Below are 9,104 nucleotides of genomic sequence, written 5' to 3' on the forward strand. Positions count from 1 at the left end.
AAGAACCTGGCACAGGTGCCTTATGTGCCAGCCCATGAGCTCCATGCCATTGTTTCCTATTTTGGTGATACATCCCCCTGACGATGAAGTGATACGGTAAGCTGCCTTCCCAGGGAAAGTGATTCATGGAATGTACTGTTGCCTGAATTATTCCCTTACATCTCCCAAGAACTTCCTTCCTTAGAGAGGGAAGGCATGGGCCGGCTGTGTGCCTTCAAAGGAAAAGGACACATTCTGTTTTCTTGAGGGTAGACTGGCAATGCTGTAAAGGGTAACTAGCAGGGCAATTAACCTTTTTATTCCAAAGGATTTATCAATGATGGATAGAACATGATTTGCTATGCTCAAAGTTTATTTCAAAAGATGTTATTTTCTCACATACACATTGCTATAGGTCACAGGAATCCTATAATGTGTAATACATAGAACAATGTAACCTAGAATCTACCCTTACAAAGCTGGGTCTGTCAGGGAGAAGCTAAAATAGCACTCACAAAATGGAGAGATGTAAATTAAGCCTCTGGGTAGTTATTATACAGAGCAAAAGAGATAGCGCAGCAAAAAAAAGTGTTTACATAAGTAAGACATTTAGTAACTGTTCAGAAATGATGTCCATTGAAGGATTTTTAATTTCTAAATCTGATGAATTATGTGCTGCTTTTATATGGTTGTGGCCTACATTCTGTGAGTAATTTTAGAGCAATTTGCAGTCAACAAGCAGATCTGCTACATATAAAATATTATCAATGATTTTGTCAACCTGAGCCCTAACCTCCTTTGTTATTTTCATCTGTTCTCCCCTCAGATGTCTCTCCTAGTGCCCATACCCCCTGAAGACTAGCAACAGGATGTCATACACCTGTTTTGCTTAAGGCTGGGACTTCAAACCCTTTGTGATAGTGAAGGCATTGGCTCACACGCTGCCTTGCACAACGTATATGTCAAAATGTCAGATGATAGTTGTTGTATCTGCAGCTGTTGCATAAGAACACTGCCAGCGGCACAACTTTCCTGCGGTGAGCTTTAATTTGCTTCCCCCTCCCAGAAGAGTTTCCTCCCCTCACCTTGCTGCTTTCACTGCAGCTGTAGAGGAACGCAGTCTACATGCAGCTGGGACTGGGATATGTGCAGAACCTTCACACAAGGCACGCTTAAGGTAGGAGAAGATACCGCAGCGAACTCCAGTCGCAGAAAATAAACAGACATCTGCTGCTTTTCCTTTTAATTGCCTTTTATGAAAGCACTTCCAGCAGAAGTAAAGGTGTTGATCGAGATTAAAAATATTAATGAATAGAATTTTAGCCATTTTAGTTCACTCTAGAAATAAATTCCACTGTGAGATGATCACACATGTCGAGCGTGCAGTCGTACAGGACACAGGTACTTCCAAGCTCTGAGTCACTAGCTTTTTACTCAGTTGCATGAGATCAGAATTTCTGTTCTTTGATAGTAATCCTAACCTATTTTAAATGCCAGATATAAAACAATGTATTGTGATTAATGAGAAGTAATCTGAGAACTATAGAGACAAAATGATTTAAGGTGGAAGGGACTTGATCCTTCTTGGTATAACTTCTAAACTAAATATACAGAAGGGAAATATATCATTGCAATTCTGACTCCTGAGGGTAGGAATCTGGCTAGGGGAGAGACTGGTCCCACGGAAAGGCAGCAGAAAACAATGCTCAAAGTGGCTGGGCCTCACTTGGATCCAAACCACCAGCAGCCTGCCCAAAACAGGTGGAAAGGCGCAGCTAGTTGACAGTGTGTAGTCAGAGATTAGCACCAGTCAGCGGCCTTCTGTCAACATGGAGGCACAATGAGGCAGGGAATGGTGAGGAGGGTTGTCAGCAAGGACGTTGCCTGGGAAGCTGGGTGGGAGGAATGCACAACAGCAGAATTCCCCTCTGGTGTCCAGGAGAGTATTACAACTCCTTCCAGCTCCACACAGGAAAGCCTTATTAGGGCTTTTCTTCCTCCAGCCCAGGTTATCTTGTGAGGGGAGGCAATAATGAATAACATGAGATATTTGTCAGCTAAAATAATGTCGGGGGTCCCTTGTATGCCATAGAAGCCCAATTTAATAATATGAGCGTCATATCATATTCAAGTCAACAGCCCAGTTGGCAAAAACAAATGGGTGTTATTTTACACTCAATGACCAACAGAAGCCAATGGATGCAAAATCCATTGGCTTCTGTTGCACAGTGGAACTTACTATTTTGCAAACTCTGCATTACAAGTCATTTGATTGCAAGTGGTGTCAAAATATGCATTCCAAGTTATTTACTTGTGGCTTGCACAGTGTCTGATATGTTAGGAACTGATAACTTTAAAGTGAATTTTTTGCTAGATTGCTTGCTGACGTGCCTTAGTTATGCTTTTCATGCAACAAGAAGTGAAACGGAATGGTTGAAAGTCACTCTGAAATATCGATTGTGTTCATTCATGTCTTTTATGTAAAACAAGCCATCTTATTTTAAATTTAGTGCTATGAATTCCACACCGGCAGGAGACTGACACATAGTACATTATAGTAGCTGGTGGTGATGCAGCGAGGGATCTATATTTTTATCCATTGGCCACCCAACTGCTGAATAAGATACAAGGAGCACTGTGGGAATGCTAACAGCATTTGTAGGAGTGGTATGTAATACTAAGAATGCCTCCCACAAAACATGCTAAATACTAACAAGGGCATGAATTTTTGTATTACTGTTTCCTCCAAACAGCTAAACTCAATAGGATAAAAAAGCATTAAATAAAAACTATTCTGACAAATTCAAATAGCTTGTAATTGTTCTTGATGCAATAGAAAAGGAACGTTTTTCCTACGTTCTTAATTATACAAAATTAATTTTTGATCTATATCCATAATTTAACCTGGAAGACTACTGCAATATGTATTTGCTTATACAGAATGCATGTTTAACAAAGCTGTCCTGTCTGCAATGGCGGGTCTGCAACAATGAGAATGCCCCAGAAATGACATTGAATGTTATATTTCTAATGAGTCTCAGTGCTCTACAGGATGCAACTAAATGGCTCACATTGACAAAGCTTATACCAGAACTATCAGAATGGCCGTCCAGACATGACTTTTCATACCATAGTTGGGAATATTTTACTGACATTCCCAACGTCTTTTAAAACATTCTCAATATAAACCTTCCTAGTTTTTGCAGTTTCACATGTGTCACTTTGTTGAATTAAAGCAAATAATCACATTCCTCACAAATATACTGCAGTTTAATTTGGTCAGTTAGACCACTGTGCTGTTATCTATAAAAGATGTGCAATGGTCCTTTCTCTTTCACAGTGTTGGAAATTTATAGTGAGAAAACTGTGGATGTGTGCTTGTATTTTGATGCATAATTGAGCAATGTGATGATGTAACAATTTGGTAAACCATTACACCACCTTAGCATTGATGTTTTCTCCAACAAAGAACAAGTCTGCCCAGAATATCAATAAGAAATGCCAAGTACCCTAGAAGGAGGAAGTAAAGAAAAATCAGGATGCACTTCGTAATGGTATGCACATTTTTTTATAATTACATGCATATTTATTTATAGTTCCTTATAAACATGTAATACTTTGCCAGCATCGCACAAAAAATGAGGTGTTGACTCTCAGCTATTTCCTGGTGAGGCATTTTAAATAAACAAAAGCAAAATAAAAAAAAATATGCTCACTGAAATAATTACAGCTGTTACGATTGACACACTTTTAATCAGGCATATTGGAAATGAAATAAGTGTGGCATTTTATTGAAAAGCTATCCTTCACAGTCACTACACAATAGGCAATACAAATATTCCGCCATAAGTGTTTCAATCATGTCTGATACCTGGTTATACCAGTTTTAGGTCAATCCAATTTTGACTGCAGCAGTTTGCTTGAAAGATGACTGCTCACAACAATGAACTACCTCTCCAACTCTTCATTGTTGAGAATTACTTAAACGTTAAACCATCTGACTCATTCCAAAGAGATCAGGCTTCTGCCATCATCTGGCACAATAATACAAACATGCAGTACTCACAATTTGGATTGAGGTCATAGGTTGAGGCATTGTTAGAGAGATTAGCAGAAAACAATTCGTTCACAGAATAACAAGTATTAGGTATGTTCTGTTGTTTTTCAGTACACATATTCTAATCTACTTTGTAACACTGTCCCCTTCATATCATCTGAAGCTGTGGATCACACTTCAGCAGTACCTGAAGTGATGCTAATAAAGTAAGTGACACCAGTAGTAAGAAGAGATATAGAGTGTGGATGGGGGTGGTATTTATACTCTTTGGAACTTTCCACCATTTTGTCCTCCCCTCCTCTTTCAGCATTCTGCCGGGACCATATCCCTCATGCTTCCCTGGTCTGCTATTCTATCTCCATCAACTATCATCCTCTTTTCAGCATTTTCCCATGTAACTGCAGGAGATGTAACTCTGGTCCTTTTACCTCTTCCTTTCTTATCATCCAGGGACCCAAATAGTACTTCCAGGTGAAGCAGCAATTCACTACTCTCAGTCTCACAATGTGGTCTCCTCTACACTGGAGAAACCAAAGCCATTTTGGGTGACCAACTGTTCTTATTTCAGACTTCAAGCATTTGCAGTTTTTTTTTATTTTCAAGACGGGTACCATCTTATGTTTTAATGCTCAAATGGAAATGCTCAACAATCGAAGAAAATGTTGGCCGATTTTAATATTAAAGACAGTTAAAAGGAGTTTGTTAGTAGTCCAACAGGCTGCATAAACTGTTCAAGCTTTCTTTACACTTATTTATTCTCTATCAGTTTGAAATTATATCGTCCATGAAATAATGTGGAAGGGCTTTTTGTATCTTTATGACAGTTCATTGTTGGCTATATATGTGGAGGCACTACCCTATTTTTTAAAAAATAATTTTTTATCAACTCATTGAGAAATGTTATGCCAATATCCATATTACATAATTCAAAAGTCCACATAATTAAAGGAAAACTTATTCACTGTATGCAGTGAACAATTTTCACAACATGTTTCCACTCATTCCATTTTGTTTGTTTGTTAGATAAGGAATTCTTCTTTTATTAAAGCCTGTAAAAGAATACTTAAACAGTTTGTGATACAACATAATTTTTCAGATAGGCTTGATTTCAGTTTTTGATGTGTATATGAAAACAACAATTAAGATTATTCCATAAAATTTACATAACTCAAATAAAGAAGAAATTACAATAACATTTTAGAATTCCAGCAAGTGAAATATTAAGCATAACATCAAAAGGCTTTTATATATCTAAGAACATGCAAATCTTTTGTCTAACAGATCAGTTTAAGAGATGATTTTTCATATACTTACAGTGTGGAAACTAAATATATATAAATACATCAAAATGTAGAATAATCTTTAGTTAACTAGATTTGGAATAAGCTGAAAATTGTGATAAAGTACAAAAAATGCATTAATAATCCTGAAATGGAGAAGGGACATTTAAATAACACTTTAAATTTGACCATAAATCTGCACAAAAAATATGTCTGGTTACCAAAACATTTCCTTAAGCCTTTCTTTATGGATACCAAAATTGGAGAGAGACGTAGCATGTTAATGCACTGTTAGCTTTATATAATCACCTAAATTTAACTTCAATTCATATTTAATATACTGTTGGAGCTAGAACATCCAACTAAAATCAAGCAGCTGCTTTTCTTACAGAAGAAAGTTAGCAACAAGTAGAAAAATATGGGGAGACCAAGTAAACAACAATAACCTAATGAAGTTGGCTTGCTAAGATAAACCAAATTTCCTCTTTTTATCCACCATCATCATCTGAGTGCAAGCAACTTTTTTAAAGTAGTCCCTCCAATTCTCGCTCTCTGTTTATTTTTTTTCTTTGCTGGATGCAGGGTTTGATGTGATGGTGTAATTCCTTGAGGGAGACAGAAATATACATGGATATAGATATAAACAAATGATACTAGGAAAGATTTGAGAAAGACCTTATTGGAAATGGCCTTTGGCAGTTTTGGCCTATTGGTTTCAGATTAGTTTACGCAGTATGTAAAAGTGAATTTGAAACACTTTCAAATCCTCTGTAATTATATTTTCAGGGTCTCATTATAGTTGCTTTTGAATAATCAAATCAGCCAGCTACAAGATCAAACATTCATATTAGGAACAACTAGTTACACGACAGTTCTCAGAAGAAGGTCAGATCACAAATAATTTATGTTGATAACAGAATCCCCAATTGCAGCCAAAAAGTACTAGCAGATGTGTCATTCCAGAATGGGATTAACTTACTTTGCTATTTCTTTCCTCTATAAACCAATATCAAACATGTATAAAAATCCGCAAATCACATACATATGAAAACATTAATGCAGATCAGACATGAAGTGCAGATAATTGGTCTTTATGGACAATTATCACAGCTAATATTTCAATCAAACCTTTGCAATAAATACATATACAGTACACCCCCACATCACGGAGGGGTTGCATTCCTAGAAAACTGTCCATATTGTGATTTTTCGTAATGCGAACCCTTGAGAAAAATTGACAAAATCTGTTGTTTGTTTCACACTTTGTGTTTATTTAGTTACTTTTATCACATAAATTCTGCAAGAGGCAATTTTAATTCTGTATCTCAAATCTTTTTCGTAGTGATTTGTGAATTCTGTAAGGGCGGATTTCTGTTACCCCAACTGCCATAACGTGTGTGTACCCTGGTAGTTCGTAATGCTTAAGAATTTTATTTTTTATGTAACCAAATACTTACCACAGATCCACAATTCAACAGATTCCACAGATTACTGTTTGTTGTTAGGAAGCTGTAACAATCAATTGCTCACAAAACATTAATAGTACATTTGCTGTATTGATTAAAAATCATTGTATTGTTGCCAGCCCATTGAAATCTTTTTCTTCACTGACCTGGTACTAACCTGCTCAATAAAATAGCTAGTCTCCAACTATTCTCGGAGTTTGACAGTGCACACTGAAGGAAGGAGAAAGGCAATTTCTCAAAGCAAATTAACATTAAGAATATATTAGTTGAAATAGCCCTGCTAGGAACTATATTTGTATATCAATTTTGCTGAAAGTCTCCAAATAAATTTTAATCTAAGTTGATGTAAAATGTGTATAAATATTTTGTAGGCCTATCATTAGATTTGGTAATCGATAACTTCAGTTCAGTAGGTAACTTGGACAAAACAATCCCAAGCAAACAAAAGAACAAATTTTACACTTGATAGTCCCTTGAGGGAAAAACACAGTCAACAATTACTTGGAATTCTGTATTGAATTGCATCTAACATAATGACACTAATAATAGAAATGATAAATCATCACTATGTATCAATAGTGATGAGTATTGGGAATGGGTGTACTATATCAATGGGTCTAATCCTGCTGGACACAGCCTCTGCCAGACTTGGTGCCTCTGATGCCTATCTGCAGCTTTCTTGGACATAGAAGCTGGATTAACCTGATTTTCTGTATCAACTGGGTGGGGCCAGTTGCAAGTAACAATGATGTTTTTGGCGTCATATCCTGAGACCCCACCCCCCAGAATATCTGATGCCCCTTGACGGCTTGCCATTGTCAAGACTTATGAACTGTTATTAATCCTCTCCGGATGTATCACGGCTTGGTACGGCAACTGCTCTGCCCAGAACCACATGAAACTGCAGAGAGTTGTGGACACAGCCCAGCACATCACAAACACCAGCCTCCCCTCCTTGGACTCTGTCTTTCCCTCTCGTTGTCTTGGTGAAGCAGCCAGTATAATCAAAGACCCCACCCACCTAGGACATTCTCCCTTCTCTCCTCTTCCATCAGATAGAAGATACAGGTGCCTGAGGGCACGTACCACCAGACTTGACAGCTTCTACCCCACTGTGATAAGACTATTGAATGGTTCCTTTATACAATGAGATGGACTATGACCTCATGATCTACCTTGTTGTGACCTTGCACCTTATTGCACTGCACTTTCTCTGTGGCTGTGACACTTTACTCTGTACTGTTACTGTTTTTACCTGTACTACATCAATGCACTTTGTACTAACTCAATGTAACTGTACTGTGTAATGAATTGACCTGTACGATTGGTTTGTGAGACAAGCTTTTCACTGTACCTCAGTACAAGTGACAATAATAAACCAATACCAATACCAATAAATGTCTCTTGAGTGTCAGAGATATTTAATAAATATTCAAATAGATCTAAATGTTTAAATAAATATAAAAAATAAACAATTAAATAAAATTAATTCATAGTTGTTAAATATATAATACATAATTAAAAACACCAAGCTAAAGTAAGGTAACTCAAACATTTATCTTTTTCTACAGCGTTGGTGACACCATTGAACAGAATGGTCTTGTCGACCGTCTGCCTGTCCTCCCTGGTGTAAAACTGAGGGATAGATACCAAGCCTCTTTCTCTAGCATGTCAGATGTCTGCTGCAGGGCTCAATGGCAAGACAGAGGTGAAGCAGGAGGTCAGATGCACTGGCATGTGATCCCTGGTCATTTTGGATTTTCATATTTGGCTAAGCTTGTGTGGAAGTCTGAACGAGCTGAGCCTCAAGTGGCTGATGACAATGTTTGCCTGTGGAACTATTGTCTGTCAGTCAGCTCAGTCTGGCCCATTCATCTCATTATGTTTGATGTTAACACAATTGAACTATAATAAGAAGGTAATGGTTCTGATACCATAATCATAATGTGTCCCTATTAGACAACAAACCTCTTCTTTAATCCCATCTCTCCAAAAAATCTATGGCACATTTCACAAAAATGTTTGAAGTTGTTGCTTATAGTTCAACTGGATTTTAAAAAAATTAATTTTTTTCTTTCAACTTCATAATTCAACCAAATTCTATCCATTTTGCCTGAAAATAATGCATTTTAGAGGGCAATATTTGAAGATTTAAGATCATTACAATAACACAAGATAATCAAAGTATTTTTTAATGTATACACCCCTTTTTTTCGGCTACCATTTTGAGAATAGAGATCATATGCTGATACCATCCAAAGGGCTCATCATATTCTTTTATAGCACAGTGGTCCAGTTTTATAATTGTATTTTTTATGAGAC

The 9,104-nt window shown here is 37.0% G+C and overlaps 1 long non-coding RNA gene across 1 annotated transcript; it reads left to right on the top strand.

The window, feature by feature from the left end:
- Positions 1 to 1,021: 1,021 nt before the first annotated feature.
- On the top strand, positions 1,022 to 8,477 carry LOC127576829 (uncharacterized). Its single transcript, XR_007957288.1, has 3 exons — positions 1,022 to 1,156; positions 3,449 to 3,533; positions 8,354 to 8,477. It is a non-coding gene; the product is annotated as an uncharacterized LOC127576829 (long non-coding RNA).
- The last annotated feature ends 627 nt before the right edge of the window (positions 8,478 to 9,104 follow it).

Source organism: Pristis pectinata, chromosome 12, assembly GCF_009764475.1.
Source record: "Pristis pectinata isolate sPriPec2 chromosome 12, sPriPec2.1.pri, whole genome shotgun sequence".
Taxonomy (NCBI): Eukaryota; Metazoa; Chordata; class Chondrichthyes; order Rhinopristiformes; family Pristidae; genus Pristis; species Pristis pectinata.